This window comes from Myxocyprinus asiaticus, chromosome 40 (genome assembly GCF_019703515.2).
Source record: "Myxocyprinus asiaticus isolate MX2 ecotype Aquarium Trade chromosome 40, UBuf_Myxa_2, whole genome shotgun sequence".
NCBI classification, from domain to species: domain Eukaryota; kingdom Metazoa; phylum Chordata; class Actinopteri; order Cypriniformes; family Catostomidae; genus Myxocyprinus; species Myxocyprinus asiaticus.
The window spans coordinates 1,110,917-1,132,479 of record NC_059383.1 but is presented as its reverse complement, the minus strand read 5'-3'; the positions used below and the strand labels follow the sequence as shown (position 1 = coordinate 1,132,479).

At 42.1% G+C, this 21,563-nt stretch overlaps 1 protein-coding gene across 2 annotated transcripts in view; it reads right to left on the bottom strand.

Annotated features, from left to right (window-relative positions):
- The window catches only part of LOC127430657 (polypeptide N-acetylgalactosaminyltransferase 10), a 169,591-nt gene that overhangs the window by 16,434 nt on the left and 131,594 nt on the right, over positions 1–21,563 (bottom strand). Inside the window, exon 12 of one of the 2 annotated variants that reach the window (XR_007895466.1) lies at positions 7,924–10,350. The exons of the other annotated variant lie outside the window; for it this stretch is intronic. The gene's annotated coding sequence lies outside the window, so the exon portion shown is untranslated. The remainder of the gene's footprint in view (positions 1–7,923; positions 10,351–21,563) is intronic. 2 annotated transcript variants of the gene reach the window in all.

The following is a 21,563-nucleotide window of genomic DNA, read 5'->3' as shown; positions in this document are numbered from 1 at the left end:
CGTTTTGAGGGAAATAACACCGCCCTCGCGGAGAGAGCTCTCGCGGCTGAAGCTACAGAGGTTAGTTCACTCTCCGTCTCTGTAGCGGATGTAACCCGATCCTTCCGACAGGTGAATATCCGCAAAGCCGCGGGCCCAGACAGCATTCCGGGCCACGTCATCAGAGCGTGCGCGAACCAGCTGGCTGGTGTTTTTACGGACATTTTCAACCTTTCCCTCTCTTTGTCTGTAGTCCCCACATGCTTTAAAACATCCACCATTGTGCCTGTTCCAAAGCAATCAAAAATAACTTGTTTAAATGATTGGCGTCCTGTTGCTCTGACCCCCATCATCAGCAAATGCTTTGAGAGACTAATCAGAGATTACATCTGCTCTGTGCTGCCTCTCTCTCGACCCGTTGCAGTTTGCTTACCGCAACAACCGCTCCACCGATGATGCCATTGCATCTACAATACACACTGCTCTCTCCCACCTGGAAAAAAAGAACACTTATGTGAGAATGCTGTTTGTAGACTACAGCTCAGCATTCAACACCATAGTGCCCTCCAAGCTAGATGAGAAACTCAGGGCTCTGGGCTTAAACAGCTCGCTGTGCAGCTGGATCCTGGACTTCCTGTCAAGCAGACGCCAGGTGGTTAGAATGGGCAGCAACATCTCCTCATCACTGACCCTCAACACTGGAGCCCCACAGGGCTGTGTTCTCAGCCCACTACTGCATTCCTTGTACACACATGACTGTGTGGCAACACATAGCTCCAATGCCATCATTAAGTTGCTGATGACACGACGGTGGTAGGTCTGATCACTGACAATGATGAAACAGCCTACAGAGAGGAGGTGCACACTCTGACACACTGGTGTCAGGAGCACAACCTCTCCCTCAACGTCAGTAAGACAAAGGAGCTTGTGGTGGACTTCAGAAGAAAAGACAGAGAACACAGTCCCATCACCATCAATGGAGCACCAGTGGAGAGAGTCAGCAGCTTCAAGTTCCTGGGTGTCCACATCACTGAGGAACTCACATGGTCCATCCACAATGAAGTCGTTGTGAAGAGGCTCATCAGCGCCTCTTCTACCTGAGACGGCTGAGGAAGTTTGGAATGAACCGCCACATCCTCACACGGTTCTACACCTGCACTGTAGAGAGCATCCTGACTGGCTGCATCTCCGCCTGGTACGGCAATAGCACCGCCCACAACCGCAAAGCACTGCAACGGGTGGTGCGAACTGCCAGACACATCATCGGAGGTGAGCTTCCCTCCCTCCAGGAAAAATATACAAGGCGGTGCGTGAAAAAAGCTCGGAGGATCATCAGAGACTCCAGCCACCCGAGCCATGGGCTGTTCTCACTGCTACCATCAGGTAGGCGGTATCGCAGCATCAGGACCCGCACCAGCCGACTCCATGACAGCTTCTTCCCCCAAGCAATCAGACTTCTGAACTCTTGATCTCCCACGATCAAAATACATCAGCACTGCACTTTATTACCCTTACTCTTATATCTCACACCGGACTGTCAAAAATTATATTATTATTATATTATACTCTCTCTTAACAACTGACTATCAACCGACAGCCTGAATGTCAATACAGTACAATACTGTACATTCTATATATACTACTATATATACTTTTATATATATATATATTTTTTTTTTATTGAATAATGTGTATCTATATAGTGCGTATTTTATACTGTACAGTGTATGTTATTATTTGTATATTGTTGAGTGTAATTATGTGTATATCAGATGTTTAAATTGTGCTGTGTTAATTTGATGTTATTGTAAATTGGTACTGTCTCATCACTGTCACAACTGCTATGTTGATCGGAACTGCACCCAAGAATTTCACACACCATTGCACTTGTGTATATGGCTGTGTGACAATAAAGTGATTTGATTTGATTTTCCCCATTATTGTTCTGTCTTGCCCTGGAACCATTAGCAGCAGCGATAAGAAAGGAGGATGATTTTCCAGGGGTTGTGGCGGGAGGTGTGCCGCATAAGCTTCTGCTTTACGCAGATGATATTTTATTATTTCAAATCAAAATCAAATCACTTTATTGTCACACAGCCATATACACATGTGCAATGGTGTGTGAAATTCTTGGGTGCAGTTCCGATCAACATAGCAGTCGTGACAGTGATGAGACAGTACCAATTTACAATAACATCAAATTAACACAGCAGAATTTAAACATCTGATATACACATAATTACACTCAACAATATACAAATAATAACATACACTGTACAGTATACAATACGCACTATACAGATACACATTATTCAATAAAAATAAAAAATAAAAATATATAAAAAAAGTCTTTGTAAAAAGTATTTGTCTCTGAACCTACTAGATCTTTGCCTTGCCTCCATAGAATTATTCATTCCTTTTCCAAGTTCTCAGGATACAAAGTCAATTGGGCTAAATCCAAAGCTTTGGCTTTGACAGCGTACTGCCCAGTAACGGCTTTTCAGCCGGGTGCCTTCCAGTGGCCCAAACAAGGCATTAAGTATTTGGGGATTTTATTGCCAGCAAATTTGTCTGATTTAGTTAGTGTTAATTTTGACCCTTTAATAAAAAGGTTTGAGCGATGTCAGCAGGTGGGCTTCATTACATTTATCGATGATTGGGAAGGTTAATGTTATTAAAATGAATTGTATTCCAAAATTTAACTACCTACAATCTCTCCCTATAGATGTCCCCCTCTCTTATTTCAAGGAATTTGATAGCATAGCGAAGTCCTTCATTTGGAATTGTAAACCTCCCAGATTGCATTTTAATAAGTTACATAGGCCGATAGACAATGGAGGGCTAGGCCTACCCAAGATTTTGTTTTATTACTATGCGTTCAGTCTCAGACATTTGGCTCATTGGTCACTTCCACCTGAGAGAGCCCCTCCCTGGTTTGTTATTGAACAGGCAGTTCTTGCCCCTATTACGCCATTACAAAGCATCTCTATCAAACTAATTGGAAAAGTTAAGTTACACCCCGTTATTTCGCATTTACACTCGGTATGGACTAAAGTGTCCAGATTGTTTAAATTGGACACTTATTTAAATGCTGCCTCGAGCATATGGCAGAACCCAAGACTATGTATTGGCAAGTCTCCTTTTTGCTGGCCGGAGTGGATTGTGAGGGGGGCTGCTACACTCGGTGACCTATATGAAGGTGGTGTGTTGAGATCATTTGAAAACTTGGTCCAACATTTTGGGATCCCCAGACCTCAGTTTTATAGGTATTTACAACTGCGCCACCTGTTTTGCACTATTTTTGGGAGTAGCACACATCCCCTAAGGAGGCAGATGCTTTGGGAGAGGTGATTGCAGCTTTTGGAAAAGGTCATGAGGCATCAGTGTACTACTCCCTGTTAATTCAGAGTATGGGGGACGGAGCCTTAACTTCTCTCAAGAAAGTATGGGAGTAAGATTTCAACTTGGCATTGGAGGAAGGAGTGTGGGCTAAGATTCTTAAAAACATTAAGTCTGCATCTAGTGATGCAAGGGTGCGTCTTATACAATTCAAAATTCTGCATAGATTTTATTGGACCCCCTCTAGACTGTATAGGCTTGATCTTAAAGACACACCCACCTGCTGGAGATGCCAATCAGAGGATGGAGTCATGGCCCATGTTTTTTGGTGGTGTGTCGAGACCTGGTCGAAGGTTCAGAATTTTGTGTGCGACGTGGTGGGCACTCAGGTTTCATTTTGCCCCAGACTTTGTGTTCTGGGCAATGGGGCAGTCATCGATGTGGGGGATGGCCATATTGGGAACTGGGTTCTGACATGTGTGATGATCGCCAGGCAGGTTATTTTGTAGGGTTAGAGGTCAGCTGGTGCGCCCCCATATCCGGAGTGGTGCACGGAGGTGGGGAGGGTGGCAGCTTATGAGGAGGTGTCATCTGGAAGACGGGATGGCTTAAATAAGTTTGTTCGGAAATGGGGCAGGTATTTGTTTTTTTTTGGAGGGCTCTCGGGTGGGGTGTGGAGAGAGTAGTGTATTATAGTTTGTATGATTATTATGTGTGTGTTATTATGTGTGTGTATGTATGTATGTATGTGTATATATATGTATATGTATTTATGTTTGTAAATGTATGTATGTATATTGACCACAGGGTTGTTTTTTTTTTTGGGGGGGGGGGGGGGGAGTTGTGGGGTTTAAATATTGATTTTATATATATATATATATATATATATGTTTACAATTCATTGTAAAAAAAAAAAAAAATGCTGCCTGAGTCAAAAGAGTCAACTCCCTACTCTCTACGATGTTCTGGTGCAGGGATATGGGTTTTGCAATACAGTTGCTAAAATAAAATGCCACCCCAAAATGCTAAAATGCCACAAAATAAAAATAAATGCTGAATCAAAAAATGGAGCACACACATACTGCACACTACTGGTCAAAATTTAGGGTCACTTATTCATTCTTTATTATTATTTTATTTTTCACATTTTAGAATAATAGTAAAGTCATCAAAACTATGGAATAACAGAAATGGAACTATGGGAATTATGTTGTGACTAAAAAAACCTTTCTAATCATAACTATGTTATATTTTAGCATCTTCAAAGTAGCCACCCTTTGCCTAGAATTTTCTGAAATGTACTCTTGGCATTTTCTCAAACAACTTCTTGAGGTATCACCCTGGGATGCTTTTTAAACAGTAATGAAGGAGTTTCCATATATGCTGGGCACATATTGGCCGCTCTTCTTTATTATACGGTCTAAGTCTTCCATTTCAAAAAACTTTTTTTTTTGTTTTTTTTAAAACAACATTTTATTTTTGTAATGAAATAAATGAATATGTTGGCACAATTATATTTTTGCCTACAAAACTAATTTCAAACGTTTAAGCATACCCTTTCAGATCAAATGGTTTTTAAGATCATGAGAAACATTTCAGTTAAGTGAACACAAACTTTTGAATGGCAGTGTACACTTACAAATAACAGTGAAACCTTCTACAGTGTGTTGGTCGAGTGGTCTTTTGACCTAAAGGGGTATTGATGAAGCAAGGGGTCCTGGATTCAAAACCTCTCTGGGTATACAGCTTTTTAATAAGGTTTCATAGAAATCATGAAAAATGGAATCAACTCCTCACCCAATTCTTAGATCCACTGATATGCAGTAGCGATTTTGCTTAGTATCCAAGTCAGATGTCACAACACACAAAGTTGATAATCAGGATGTATCGAACATGAAGCGCTTTTCTGTTGCTGAATCGTGTTCTTGAAAGCACAAACAGCATCCAGGTCAGCAGACTAGTACTTTGCAGAGATAGGCACTCGAGTTAGTGACTCGGACTCTAGTCGCACTCGAGACACATTTTAATGGAGTCTTATGAAACATGGCAGTACCCGCCGTGCCATATGTGCTCATGTTTGGTTTCATTACTGTAGTGTCCTCGGTAGCAGGAAGATCGGCTAAATGCAAAGAATGTGGGAAAACGATTAAAGACACTGGAACGACGACATCAAAATGTATTAGAAATATAAGAACTCATCCACAAAGGTTAGTCACATTAACACACATAGCTGTCTACTACTGTACTGTCGCAAATGTTGGGTGGTGTAGCTACATGGCTAATTAAACATTGGCTCACTGCCAAACAGAGGTTGCATTAACCATTAAAAACATCATTTAAACCTAGCACGTAATTTTTTTTAAAATCTTTTCGCAGTATATGTGAATAAGCGACTTCACCTTCTCTTTCCTCTAGCTCTCTCTCTCCATCTCTCTCTAGTTTTAGGTTTAAATTACATTTTTAATGGTTAATGCAACCTCTGTTTGCAATCTTAATGAGCTATGTAGCCATGTAGAGAGATGTGTTAATGCAGTTTGTCCCATATTTTAGCGTCTTGCGACCAAACAGCTAAGAACACTTCAGTATAATAGAGTCCGTTTTGCATAGAAATGTAGTAAATTGCATACTATTGGCTGTTGCTACGTTACACAGACACTACACTTGGTGCAGCAGAAGGATAAGGGGAGAGTAATAACAATCAGCATGCTTACAGTTTTCTGTCAACCTAAAACAGCTGGCATTTATTTGTTAAAATATAACTAATGGTATGGCATTACATTGCATGTCATATTGCATTGCGTGTGTGCTCACTCTGAGCCTTGTCGAACTGACAGTGAGACAAACTGCGGCACCTATTACAAAAGAACAGTACAGGTTAAGTTAATGAAGTCAGTGAAATCACAATATAAAATTGAATCAAATTACTTGGTTTATTAAAAATAGTCAATATAGAATTTCATGTTTAATTTCATGTTTATTCATAAGTTAGAACAGATCTGCGAAAAATTTTAAGTGAAACACAAGATTGATTATATCATCTGTGATAATGCTGCTAATATGAAGCATTCACCTTGTGTTTCCCCATGGTAGCCTTAACTGAGAGAGCGGAAGACGATCTAGATAATCCAAGCCTATGAGAAGGGTTAAGAGAGAGTGACCAAGCTGATGTGGAATCCATTCCGAACAACTGCCGAAAAAAGTGCCTTCAGTGTTTTGCACACACACTTCAACTAGTTGTTCGAGATGGATTAAAAGAGACAAATGTATTGAACCATGCAATAGCAAAGTTGACTAAATTCTGCAGCCTTCTTCACTAGTCCTGTGAGTTGAAGGAAGCGTTTGAGGCAGAATATGGAGGAAATCGAAGTATCCCTTCTGCCATGTCAGTCAGATGGAATTCCACATTACGTCTTGTGGAGGCAGTCACTCAACTGGATGGCCAAAAGCTCAGCACTTTCCTGGAAACCCAAGGACATAAAGAACTGTGCCATTCACCCAGAGAAATGAGCCAGCTGAAGGAACTTGTACATGTACACTCTACATGTTATCTCTACATGTTGTCTGGACCTTACCTTCTACATCTTCTGGCCTGAACATGATGTCCTAGAAGCCACAGATGTAAAGCAGGATGTGAATAATTAAATAATAGAATTTAACTCATTAAATTCTATTCCTCGGGGCACCACTCATTGACAAGAAAAAAATTATAGCAAGTTACTGATCGAGTCTCATAAAAACAAAATCTACCCTGAAGGTTGAGTATCTTAATTGTTAATCAAAATAATCCAAAAAAGGGAGAAACTAGTTAAATTATTGCTATACAAATCTAATAGTAATCTAATTACAGTTAGTTTCTAACACCAATAAAATAACAGTACTCTGAGGTAACTTAGGAGTTCTTGACGTGGCAGAGGCTGGCTTCAACACAATATTCAAACAAAAAACAAAGATTTATTATAATCAAGCAGTAATGAACACAGCCAATACTAGCTGAATATAATCCACAAAATTATCAAGGAAATCCTAAACTAACAGTGGAGCCATATGCTTGTGTGTGGTGTGTGTGTGTATATATGAGTGTGTGTGTGTGTGTGTGTGTGTGTGTGTGTGTGTGTGTGTGTGTGTCCAAATACGGTAACAAAAGGAATCAAAATGGAGGATCAGGTTCAAAATGGAGGGTTAGATACAAAATTAAGCTGATACCACGTGAGGGTGGAAATGAGCGGACACACAAAGGAACTGACGAAACAGGCGGGAGAATTTGGTTCACCAGCCTGATTCGAACATAAACCGCGGTGCTGCTCACTTAGTGAATATCAGTGAGAGAGAGAGAGACTGAGAGCAAGAGAGAGAGGAAAAGTGCATGCAATTTAATTGAGGGTAACCGCTCGTAACAGTGGGACTGAATTACTAGTTCAGATCACTCAACAAAACAAACGTAACCCCCCAAAAAATTTTGAGTCCCAACTCAAAACAGCAAACAGCGAGCAGAGTTTAACATACAAATATACTCAAAACATCAGCATTTAGAATCAAATATATGATTTAGTTGCACAAGAAAAATCACAGTTTCTAAACTAAATCTGCCCAGATATCAAGCCTTACTTGGGAAATCCTGTGTGATTTCAGTAGGATTGTCCATTGGAATTCCTGTTGCATTGAGCGGTCAGGAGAAACGATCTGGTTGGTCCCTTGTCTTACGCTCGTCAGCGAAAAGACGCGTCTCTGCTTTATTCTTCGGATCCAGTGATGGAGAAGAATGCAGAAGGTAGACAATGTTGAATGAAAAAGAGGGAGAAGGGAAACTGGTCGCCTTTCCGTTTTTCTAAATAAATTCATTGTTGCTTTACAGTGAAACTGAACCGGTTGTTATAAGTATACTATAAGACTTGAACAAAGCTAAGTTAATCTTACTCTACCGTGGCCAAATGGTGAGGTTAGAAAAAACGTGGTCTCTTTGTTCTCAGTCCAAAACGGAGGGAAAACTCCTTCAGTACGTACACGGTACAGATGTCGCTTAACAGCCAGCCAGAGCTTAGCACAGAGAGGCTGAACTACATCTGTCCGCTGGTTTTATTGACAAGATGATGTCATCGGTCATAGGCTGCTTTCGATCAATGGCGTTTGAGACTGGGTCCATGGGCGGGACTTCGCATCCAGTTGTGAATTTGTGAAGGATCCTGGGAAACTGAGTTCAATGTCTCTCCTTTGATTATAGAACAAAGGGCCATGCGGTCTCTGCTGCCATTTTGAGTGGGCCAAGGCCCTACACCACCCCCCCTTTGGTCTTAAGGTTGGGGTTCCTGCCACAGTCCTTGAGAGCAACCCAAAAGTTGAACAGTTCAGTCCTTGAGGACAACCCGAAAGTTGTACAGTCCATGTGTCCTGGGTTTGCATGAGCTTAGTTCCTGGAAGCATTAACAGTTCATTAAGTCTTTTGACACCTGGGCAGTCATAGTAGGTAACATAGTAGGTGTGCATGGCGTATGAGATACCTGCCGTGATGATCCAACCACTAAGGAGGAGCCCAAGGGCAGTCAAACTGATGGGGTGCTCTTGATAAGCCGATCATTTTCCTATATGGTTGAGAAATGTAGTCGTGAGCCCAGTCGATTTGAGACTGAACTTTACTAATTTGGTCCCTTCAGCTAGAAGCTGTTGTTGAAGGGTATAGTCAATAGTGAGGTTGTAGCCTCTGAATGCATCCATCATCTCAATCTCTGAATCGTGTCTCTCTGGACTGAGATGGTGGAGGACAATGTCGGCTATATGTACAGTGGCCCCTTGTGGGACATTAGGATCTCGGTGGCAGGGGTACTGACAAGCCATCGACTACCAGCTCTTTCTACCCTAGATTCTGTCCCTTCGTCTTTAACAGACATACTAGCCTGGCATTTTTGCTCTGGGGTGTCAGCCCTCAGACCGCACAGGTGGTCAGTTATATCTCTGATAAAGGGGTTGCTGGGGCAAACCCAATGTATGTCTTTGGTGTTCGTACACATGTTCAGATTGGGAATAAGGTAGAGAGAGGGGTCATCATCATGGTAGGCGAACACAGGCGGTGTTTTGATATGTACATGTACATTATTCTTCCAAAACCCAACATTCAATATGGATTTTAGTCGGTAAATGTTCTGTTTCTCTATAATGGGTAAGTTAAGGATAAATCCTATCTCTAGGTTCTGAGGATTTACATGGATGGGGATTGCACTGCCAAGGCTGTATGCCAGATGTATCTGAGAAGCTTGCACAACGGTGGTAGTGGCCGATCTAATGATTTGTTCAACCATGTTTAGGGGAACTAGGTAGGGTGGGATCTTTCCACCACTCAGGCTGTTAACTGACATGCTAATTTCCCTCACAAGGTCATGCATTAGATCTCTAACCATTTGCACATATGTTATGTTTGATCTCACAACTTCTGACAAGGCATCCAGAGCATGCAAAGTGTTATTTAGAATTGCAGAATGCATGTTTACAGAGTATGGTACCCTGCAGTGTTTAACCCAGATCCTGTAATTGTTCTTGTTGTAACAGGAGTTTCTCTCGGACTTCCGGCATTTCCTCATTAAGTTCACCCATTTGTCTTTGGAGTGTACCGAGACTGACGGAGTTGGCAGCCGAAAGGCCGATAGAGAACAGGGAACCAATGGCCGATGCTGCTACTAGCAAGCCACCGAGGAACCGCTTTGGTCGTTTATTCCCGCTGAGTTCTTCCTCTGTGACTAGGAATTTCTGCAGTTGTTCTAGGATGTGGACAGTTGTCAGTTTGGCATGTTCAACTGTGTCCTGGGTTTGGGTTCCGCTTACCCTGCCCTCCGTCATCTGTGGAGGTAACTGGATGTGTTTGCGATACACATCCTAAGGGTCTAAAGAATGTATATTCTTTGGGTGTAGAGGTGGCAATGGGTGATTAAGAGCCCAGGGGTCTCCTGTAGGACAATACCAGTTGGCGGGCCGGTTTCTACCACCTCACTGGCTTGTGTGAGCTGTAGGTTGAGGAAGATGCCAAGGATCCAAAGGAATTTCATCCTGAAACATACAAGAGTCTCGTTACCTTGTTTTTGCGGTAGTAGTCTTAAGTGTTATTGCATGCTAATGTATGAGTAAAACATGCTACACCCAACTACAAGAGACACTATTGTTGTGGGTCCACTCCCCTTTGGAGTGGAGAATGTTCAAAGGGTTTGATCTGATTTGAATGGACCCATTTGTACATTGGTGTTTGGTTTGGCTTCGAGATCCGGATTCGGTAAGCTACCGGGGAGAGCTTCCCTATAATCTCAAAGGGGCCTGACCAGCTTGGTAGGAACGTTTTGGCAATTCCCACCGGTTTAGCGAACTTGAAGTAGAGGACTTTATCACCTACTTTATATTCGCGGTCAGATGTTTTCCTATTGTAATAGGCCTTTTGTCCTTTGACACTGGTTTCCAGGTTTGTTTGGGCCCAAGCAAATGTAGTTTGGAGGTGTTTGCATAAATCGGTCACGTACTGATGTGCGGTATATGTGGTTGCAACACTGACGTCTTCTGGAAGGTACAGCAAATGCATTCCCTCCCAGTCATCATTTCAAAGGGTGTGACCCCCCATGGTGCAATGTGGAGTAGACTTGATGGCCATCAGTACCAAAGGGAGTTTCACGTCCTAATCTTTGCCATTGCTGTTGACATACTTCTTGAGCATTCTGACAATGGTACGGTTGGTTCGCTCAACCTGACCTGATGACTGGGGGTAGTACGCAATGTGGAATTTGGCTTCCACACCCAACATTTCCCACATTGTTTTCATCACAGCCACCGTGAAATGAGTGCCTCTGTCAGAGTCGATTGAGAGAGGTAGCCCCCAACGGCTGAACACATGGTTCATCAGCACGAGGGCTGTGGATTCAGCCATGTCATTGGGTGCTGGCAAACACTCCACCCACTTTGTGAAAGCACAGGTGACAGTATTTGTTGCCTCACGCTGACTTGGGTACTGGTCCGATCCAATCCATCTGCAGATTGGACCAAGGAAACATGATTCCCTTGACCTGCAGTGGAGCTCGATTCAGTGGCCAGGAAGGACGGAACTGACAACAGATCAGACAGCCCTTTACGTAGGCATTAGTGTCTTTAAGCATAAATGGCCAGTACGCAACCTGTTGGAGGGTGTGGTAGGTAGCTTTGTAGCTCCTGTGACCTCCAATGGGAGAATTGTGGGCATATATTAGCATCACCCCCCTATGGTCGGTCGGAACGACCCACCGGGGTGGACCTGGACCATCGGGAACATAGACCAACAGGCCTTTCTCAAGTTTCAGGTGTTGTTGAACCTGACAAAGAGCTTTTAGTTCTTTTGAGTCCTGTAAAGAGGATGGTAGAGCCCGTTGTGTCTGAGGTTCCATCAACCGCTGCCGGATTGCCTGGATCACCTGGTCCTGTTCCTGCATGGCACTCAAGTCTGTGTCGCCCGGTTGTCATTCCAGGTTCACAGTTTGCAAGCAGTTTTGGGGATTTTCCCAGTTCTCTCTTGCCTGTCTACGGGTGAGAGCATTCACCGAGCAAGATAGTGGTTTTGGGAGCCACTCCTCCTTGAATTCCCATAGTGGGCCCTCTACTGCACCTCGCTTAGCTAAGCAATCAGCGTCATCGTTGCTCTCTTTATCGGGGCCAAGAGTTTTTGAATGACCTTTGACCTTCTTCCAATACACAGTCATCCCTCTGTCAGTCACGAGTTGGTCACAAGCCAGGAAGAGTTCAGAGTGTTTGATCTCTTTACCTCTGGCATTCTTCGTGCCATTTTCTCTCCACGTGGGGAAGTGTGAGACGAAACTGTGGCGGGCGTAGTTAGAGTCGGAGCAGACTACCAACTGCACAATAGCCGACCTAGCGGCTTGTTGCAACACAGTGAGTGCTACGGCAATTTCCACATACTGGCTAGTCTTTTCACCAAGTTGGTAACTGTCTGGCGCATGAACAATGTAATTGACCCAGACTATGCCCACTCCAGCTCGGGTCTGGCTCTCACGGTGAAAAGAAAAGCCATCCATGTAAACCTTCGGGAGGACTTGACAGACAGTTTCATCATAGTAATGATGATTGGAGGGAAGAGAAGGAGTGGTAACGAGGAAGGGTGGGGTACCTGTCTGTCCTTTGTAGTCACAATGTTGGCACTCGGCCAGGCCCTGACCCAAAGCCATCTTGTGGTTCTGAGCGTACCTGACTTCAATGTCATAGCCTTGTAGTGCCATCATCCACGATGCGATGCGACTGTTGGACACTCGTCCTTCTCTTAGCCGCTGGCTATTGAGTAAGGAGACAGGCTGGTGGCAAGTTTCAATGATTACCTTCTGACCCCCAATGTAGCTGCAAAAGTGTTCCACAGCCCAGACTGTGGCTAGGAGGGCTCTCTCACAGTCTGAGAACTTCAGCTCTACACTGCTCAGAGGTCGGCTTGCGTAGGCAATGACTCGGTTCTCTTTGTCATACCTCTGTGCCAGGGCGGCGCTGAGGCAGTGGGAGGAGAAGCTCACCTCTAAGTGAAACTCCTTATCCTTGTCTAGGTAGGCAAGGCAAGGGGCTGAACAGAGCTTTGCTTTCAGTTCTCTGAAAGCCTGCTCTTGAGGTTCTCCCCATTCAAAGACCATACCTTTCCGGAGGAGCTTGGTAAGGGGCCTGGCTATCTCCGCATAATCCTCGATGAACTGACTGGAGTAGTTGCAGATGCCCAAGAAGCTCCTGAGTCCTGACACGTCAGTTGGGGCTTTGATGTTTTGGATGGCTTGAAATCTCCCTGCTTGGGGTTCAATGCCATTGGCACCCACCAATAAGCCCACGTACTTAACCCTAGGAGGAACCCTTGTGGTCATTCCCTTGGTTCCTCCAACCCCCCCGTGGGTGGTTGGGCAAACGCTTTGGGGCTGCCGCTTCGCTGCTTACTCTAGGTTGAGGTACTTCATAGCCCTCAAGCCCTAAGTCTGCCCTCTCTGAAGACTGGATGTCTAGGACTCTGACATCATAATCTGGTTTATCAGTCGGACGCACGACTGTTTCCCAAGTCATTTGGGCCATCTTTCAAATTCCCTGCATGGTCGGTCTACCCTGTTTACACATCAGTGTAACGTGGGTTCGCATGCAGGGGTGGAGGTTATGGAGGAAGCGAGATCTGAAACCTCGCTCTTCTTCCAGACCTGGCTCATTACTTCCTTGGAAGTATGCATTCCTTAAACACCTATAGTACTCCCTAGGAGGCTCCAACTGCTTCTGCGGATGGCACTGAGGGTGGCTGATGTTTCATCAGTATATGGCGAGTACTCCTCGCACAGAACCCTATAAAGCCTCGGGTAGCTGTCACAAATGCACGGCAGTTGAGTCTCGACGAAAGCGTGGACACTTCTGGAAGTTGTTTTCCAGATGAGTTTCAACTTCTCACACGCCGAGGCATGAGGCAAGTCGGCAAGACAATGTTAGATTTCCCTGAGATAATCGTTGACATTTGAATCTCGGCTTGCTGGGTCGAAACGTTCTATGTCCTTTGCAAAGGAGTCAAGCTGGCGCATGCATAGACCTGTGTCTTGATCCCGCTTGTATCCATCTGACTCATCAGATGATGAGTACCAGTGCCTGCCCCCATTGCCATGGCATTGGGTGAGACCACTTCCTCCTTGTGGTAAGGAAGGTGTCCTGCTGGGGCGGGGCCTGAGGGGAAGATTGCCGAAATGTGGCCTTTGCATCTGAAACGTGGTGGACTTACATCCTGAACAGGGATGCGCTCTAGCTCCGGGAGTTGGAGCAATGGTTTCAAAATACTACCTGAACCAGGAGTAGGGTATTTTGCCGTAGTACCATCGTCTGAGTCCTCTGCCCCACTCTGGTCAAAGATGGGGTAGCGGAGTGCTTCTTGAGCTTTAGCCCGTATGTCTCGATTCTCTTGCCGGACTCGGTCATCAGTGACCTCTCAGCTTTCTTTTTCAGCTGACTGGAGTCTTTCTACACACTCCTCCAGCATAGTATTTGTAGTCTGGAGGTCTCGGTGTAAAACGCGATTGCTTGCATCAAGCCGACTACACTGGGCTGTAAGTGTCTTTACCTCACCCTTGAGTGTTGCTATTTGCAGCCTATCAACTACCTCCTGGATATTGGTTACCTTCCCTTGAGGATTGTGTGCATTATCTACCATGGCACCCATTTCAGCGACACACTGAGATTGTGTGTAGCTGTTAAGCTCCTCCCTTTCTTCTCGAGAGACAAGGAGGAGGTCAGGGACCCAGTTGGACAGTGAGGTTTCCTCACCTGACCTGGGAGCTTCAGCTCCGGATGCTGATGGGGACTGGCAACTCATATCTCCCTGGTTAGACAGGTGAGAGGGTGATGTCCAGTGGACCCCTACAGGAACTCTTTACGAGTTAACAATTCTGAAAACTTAGCTGAGTTTTGAGGGTGGCGACTTACGACACCCGTTGCTCTGTGGGAAACACTGATGCACCAGTCGTTATCCCGAGAAAAGAATGCACGGGGGAACCACTTACCTGTCACTCATGAGCAACTGCTTTGTATTATTAACTGTTCCTTGAGCTGCTAATTTAAGTGTTATTAATCACAGTACGTCAGACTACTTTGTTAGTATCTAGCGACTGAATCGCTCAAACACAAACAGAAGGAGTAATGAATTAGTACCAAACTAGCAACCACTAACACAACACTTGCAATGATTCACAACCACAACCGGCCTTGTGTCTTAGCATTTTGAACTTCCTGGAGAAAAGGAAGCCAAGAGGGGAAACCTTTGGCTACTCTAAAATATTTAGGAGTTATTTGCAAGAATATTGGAGGAAGCCAACAATTATCACGGCCTCACACGAGGCACCAATTATTATGTAGGTGCTACTGGTTGTTTAAATCAGTTTTACTATCAGAAATAATCAATAATTAATTGTTATTAATTATTGAATAATTAAATAATAGAATTTAACTCATTAAATTCTATTCTCGGGGCACCACTCTTTGACAAGAGAAAAATGATCGAATTACTGATCGAGTTTCATAAAAACAAAATCTACCCTGAAGGTTGAGTATCTTAATTGTTAATCAAAATAATCAAAAAGGGGAGAAACTAGTTAAATTATTGCTATACAAATCTAATAGTAATCTAATTACAGTTAGTTTCTAACACCAATAAAATAACAGTACTCTGAGGTAACTTGGGAGTTCTTGACGTGGCAGAGGCTGGCTTCAACATAATATTCAAACAAAAAAACAAACAGGAGTACTTATTATAATATAACAAGATTTATAATCAAGCAGTAATGACCACAGCCAATACTAGCTGAATATAATCCAAAAAAATATCAAGGAAATCCTAAACTAACAGTGGAGCTATATGCTAGTGTGTGTGTGTGTGTATATGAGTGTGTGTGTCCAGATGCGGTAACAAAGGAATCAAAATGGAGGATCAGGTTCAAAATGGAGGGTTAGACCCAAAATGGAGCTGATACCATGTCAGGGTGGAAATGAGCGGACATCCAATGGAACTGACGAAACAGGCGGGAGAATTTGGTTCACCAGCCTGAGTCGATCATAAACCGTGGCGCCGCTCACTCAGTGAATATCAGTGAGAGAAAGAGAGAGAATGAGAGCGAGAGAGAGAGGAAAAGTGCATGCAATTTAATTGAGGGTATCCACTCGTAACAACGGGACTGAATTACTAGTTCAGATCACTCAACAAAACAAACGTAACCCCCCAAAAAATTAAATACAAATCTCCCAACTCAAAACAGCAAACCGCGAGCAGAGTTTAACATACAAATATCCTCAAAACATCAACATTTAGAATCAAATATACGATTTAGTTGCACAAGAACAATCACAGTTTCTAAACTAAATCTGCCCAGATATCAAGCCTTACTTGGGAAATCCTGTGTGATTTCAGTAGGGTTGTCCGTTGGAATTCCTGTTGCATTGAGCGGTCAGGAGAAACGGTCTGGATGGTCCCTTGTCTTACGCTCGTCAGCGAAAAGATGCGTCTCTGCTTTATTCTTTGGATCCAGCGATGGAGAAGGGAAACTGTTCGCCTTTCCGTTTTTCAAAATACATTCACTGTTGTTTTACAGTGAAACTGAACCGGTTGTTATAAGTATACTATAAGACTTGAAAAAAGCTAAGTTAATCTTACTCTACTGTGGCCAAATGATGAGGTTAGAAAAAACATGGTCTCTTTGTTCTCAGTCCAAAACGGAGGGAAAACTCCTTCAGTACGTGCACGGTACAGTTGTTCCTTAACAGCCAGCCAGAGCTTAGCACAGAGAGGCCGAACTACATCTGTCCGCTGGTTTTATTGACAAGATGACGTCATCGGTCGTAGGCCGCTTTCGATCAATGGCGTTTGAGACTGGGTCCATGGGCGGGACTTTGCATCCAGTTGTGAATTTGTGAAGGATCCTGGGAAACTGAGTTCAATGTCTCTCCTTTGATTATAGAACAAAGGGCCATGCGGTCTCTGCTGCCATTTTGAGTGGGCCAAGGCCCTACAGATATATATATATATATATATATATATATATATATATATATATATATATATATATATATATCTGGAAAAAAATTAAGAGACCACTGCAAAATTATCAGTTTCTCTGGATTTACTATTTATGGATATGTATTTGAGTAAAATTTTTGTTTTATTCTACAAAGTACTGACAACATTTCTCTCAAATTCCAAATAAAAATATTGTCATTAAGAGCATTTATTTGCAGAAAATTACAACTGGTCAAAATAAAAAAGATGCAGTGTTTTCAGACCTTGAATAATGCAAAGAAAACAAGTTCATATTCATTTTAAAAAAAAAAACACAATACTAATGTTTTAATTTAGGAAGAGTTCAGAAATCAATATTTGGTGAAATAACACTGATTTCCAATCACAGCTTTCATGCGTCTTGGCATGCTATCTACCAGTCTTTCACATTGTTGTTGGGTGACTTTATGCCACTCCTGGCACAAAAATTCAAGCAGCTCAGCTTTGTTTGATGGCTTATGGCCATCCATCTTCCTCTTGATCACATTCCAGAGGTTTTCAATGGGGTTCAAGTTGGGAGATTGGGCTGGCCATGACAGGGTCTTGATCCGGTGGTCCTCCAGCCACACTTGGCTGTATGTCATGGAGCATTGTCCTGCTTGAAAAACTAATCCTCAGAGTTGGGGAACATTGTCAGAGCACAGGGAAGCAATTTTCTTCCACTCAAACACATACCTATAATAGTAAATCCAGAGAAACAGATAATTTTGCAGTGGTCTCTTAATTTTTTCCAGAGCTGTATATATATATAATAATAAAGTCTTCCAGTGAACTCGTATCAGCCATATCACGAGTATCACCTCTTAAATTGATAAGTGAAGTACAATACAAACATTAACAGTAGATAAAACACTTGAAAAATTATATTAAAATATACTGGTAGTGATTGAGCTGATTGAGTCCTCTGTTCTTTATGTAAAAGCGCTTTGAGTGTAGTGTCAGAAAAGCGCTATAAGTGTAAAATTCATTCATTCAAAATATGTGAATACGAGTGTTGTTTATCTTCATCAAAGCAAGTAATATTTCAGTTTTAAATGTTTAATCGTATAACATTATATCAACATGAAAATAGGACGTTATTACTCCAGCTCTAAATATCTCCCAGTTTTGATCACACACAGGCGATGTCCAGGTAAGCTCAAATCATGAGATACATCCGCTAGAAGAGCAGTGCCGAAACATGAATCACGTTTAGTGATTGCTTGCAATTTTAAGTTTCAACCACAGATGTCGCTACAGAGCACAAAGTTCCGCAGTGTAGCTTTAAAGTTCATGGCTTTCTTTGCGTAGTTTCCATTTGTGTTAAAAAAAAAAAAAAAAAAAAAAAAAAAAAAATTCAAAAAAAGAAAGAAAGCTTAAAAGAGCAGAGAGTATTTAAGTTGACTATTTTTGAAGTGTATGAATGTTTTCGAGTAGTCACCATTTAGTTTACATTAATAGTTCACCCATTAACTTAAACTCATACAGGTTTGGAACAATATGAGGACTTTTCTTCCATGCAACACAAAGGCAGAATGTCAGGAACTGGCAGACTTGGTCACCATTAACTTTCACTGAATGAAAGTGATAGCGATGGTGACTGAGGCTGTCAGTCCCTAACATTCTGCCAAACATCTCATTTTGTGTATCACAAAAGACAAATATAAGTTTGGAAAAACATGAGGGTAAGTAAATAAAGAAAGAACTCACATTTTTGTGAGAAAAATGTTAAGATTTTGTATATAGCTTGTTTAAATGTTTACTTTTTATGGTTTTTATGTTTAGTGAAAATTCTATTTTTTTTTGTTGTTTTTTTTTTTTTTATAAAGTATACCATTTATTTTATAAATAAAGTTTGAACTTTAAATATGAATAGACCTTCTCAAATTAATAAATTTACATGTATTTGTTTATTGATCCTTACCCTGTGCTTAAGTAGCCAGGTAGAAACGTTCAGGTAGAATCATAGTAGTATCGCTAATTGTCTGAAAAAGCATACAGTACATTTTTCCAATGTAATGGAATTTATGTAAATATGATTAACTAGAATATTTTTTTAAAAGACATGAAAGACTTAACGTTTAGTGACTTGAGACTTGACTTGGACTCATGACAAAAGACTCGAGACTTGACTCGGACTCCAGGGTAAAATACTTCAGAATTGACTCCAGCTTAAATGTGTCATGAAATGCTCTTTTTTTTTATGGTTTCATTATCTTTCCTGAGGTCCACTGATAATGTTAGTAAAGTTTTATTTCACCAAAACAGTCATAATTTTGTAATATATGATAATTTTCGACTCCATCTCTGACCATCTTTCTGAAAAGCTCGATTTTTGCCTCAGCTCCTCCTTTAAACTTCAGTGTAAACGCCCTCTGTTATGACTGGCTAACAGCGTGTAGCTCCTCAAATTCGCCCATTTTTGAAACTCAATCGGAAGAGAATAAACAAGCACCAAAACACTAGAAATGTACATTTCACGGTTTACACAATGCACATCCAACACATTGCATCCGAATATATTACACTATTCAACTCAAGCACAACTGTTAACACTCACACCCTGTCTACACCAGACGCTATAATCAATGATGCTGTCTATCATGGAAGCGTCCGCTGCCACGCAACACTCCAACAGTAAACAAACAGGTGTCCCGTTTCATTTTGCGTTTTACAAAGTAAACACCAACAGAACTCCTAAGCAAACCGGAGGTTGATTCCAGCTGTTCAGTGATTATTTTCTTCTCAAATTACATAATTTCAAAGCAAATCAATATTTTATGTCCATGTATTTATTTATTTGGTTAGTCGCTGTGTAAAAGCGGGATAATGTACAGTCAGCCAGTTGTTTTTGCAAAATAAACCCCTTCAGGGTGATACAAGAGTCCTCCACTTCGCGTCGAGGCCCTGATGACCATGTCGGGGATTATTGTGCGATAGCAACCGGCTGACTGTACATTATCCCTTACTTAACACATCATCAGTGTTGATACAATAATATGGCCATGTGCAATACAGATACGGAGAATGCGTAAGATTGTTGTTGATACGTTGCTGCATTGCGTTGTTGAGCAGGGCGACACAGTAAACCGACACCAGTCCTGAAGTGCATTCTGTGTGCACATCTTTTAACGTGAGTCTGACAGACCATCACAGTCATTAGAACATTAGAGCCACTGCGCCTTTTCAGTGCAGAGCCACCGGGCTTCACACCCACTTTATTTCCTACATATATTTATTTCCTTTTATAAATCACGAGCGACTAGTCGAATTCAGACTGACGGTGTTGACTATGTAAGCTGTAGTCCACTAGTCTGTGCAACCTCTACACCGGACTGAACGACAACTTTTAGCAGATGTGCATATAAAGGAGGAGGTGACTATCTGCTGCACACAAACAGTCCTTTTTGAGGAAACAGCTGTTTCGAGCAATGTATTTGCAGCCCTGCTTACATTCCCTTGCCACTCATTGTGCCCATGTGTACGGTTTTGTGCAACTGATGATGTTGTCATGCTTAAATTGGTAAAAACACAAGCAGTGGTTATTTTACTTCCTGAACAAGTGAGGTTGCGTTCTCACTTATGTGATCCATACCTCAGTTCTCTAGCCTGAGGTTTGGTACCACAGCCTGCTCCCCAGCCCAAAAAACAGATTTTATATTACCAATTTTTCATGTGAATCACACTAGGGGTGTAACAATCCATCGATCTGGATTGATGTATCGATCAAATAACCAATGATGCAAAGTCAACGATGCAACGTATAAACATCAATGCATATATTTTTAAAGATGGACCTTTATTTTGACACTCTAAAGCCAGCCACATCTGTACGCATTTCCGCCAAAGTGCGGATCCCTCGCCAGGCGATACAGCAACCTAGTACTCTAAGCAGTAGCAGCCAAGAAAGAAACACTTATAGAGTATATGATCACATGTGTGTGACTATTTTTTTTATGGTTTATTTTTCTGTATAATTTTTTTTTTTACCTTATTTTGTAGTGGATGTCCCAATGTAGATATTGGATTTGCAGTTTTCAGAGAGCTCATTAAAATGTTTTAATTATATTTTGGTTGCATTTGTGAGTTAATAGAAATGTAACTGATTGTGTAAAATAGGCATCTTATATAATTTCATATACAGTCATGGGAAAAAGAAAGTACACCCTCCTTGAATTCTATGATTTTACGTATCAGGACATAATACAAATCATCTGGTCCTTAGCAGGTCTTAAAATTAGGTAAATACAACCTCAGATGAACAACAACACAACATATTACACCGTGTCATGATTTATTTAACAAAAATAAAGCCAAAATGGAGAATCCATGTGTGAAAATCTAAGTACACCCTTACTGCTTCCATAGGAATTAAGAGGCTAAGTAGTAGCCAGGTGCTGCTAATCAAATGCCCTTGATTAATTGATCATAAGCAAGTGTGACCACCTCTATAAAAGCTGAAGTTTTAGCAGTTTGCTGGTCTGGAGCATTCAGGTATGTGTTAACACAATGCCAAGGAGGAAAGACATCAGCAATGATCTTAGAGAAGCAATTGTTGCTGCCCATCAATCTGGGAAGGGTTATAAGGCCATTTCCAAACAATTTAAAGTCCATCATTCTACAGTGAGAAAGATTATTCACAAGTGGAAAACATTCAAGACAGTTGCCAATCTTCCCAGGAGTGGATGTCCCAGCAAATTCACCCCAAGGTCAG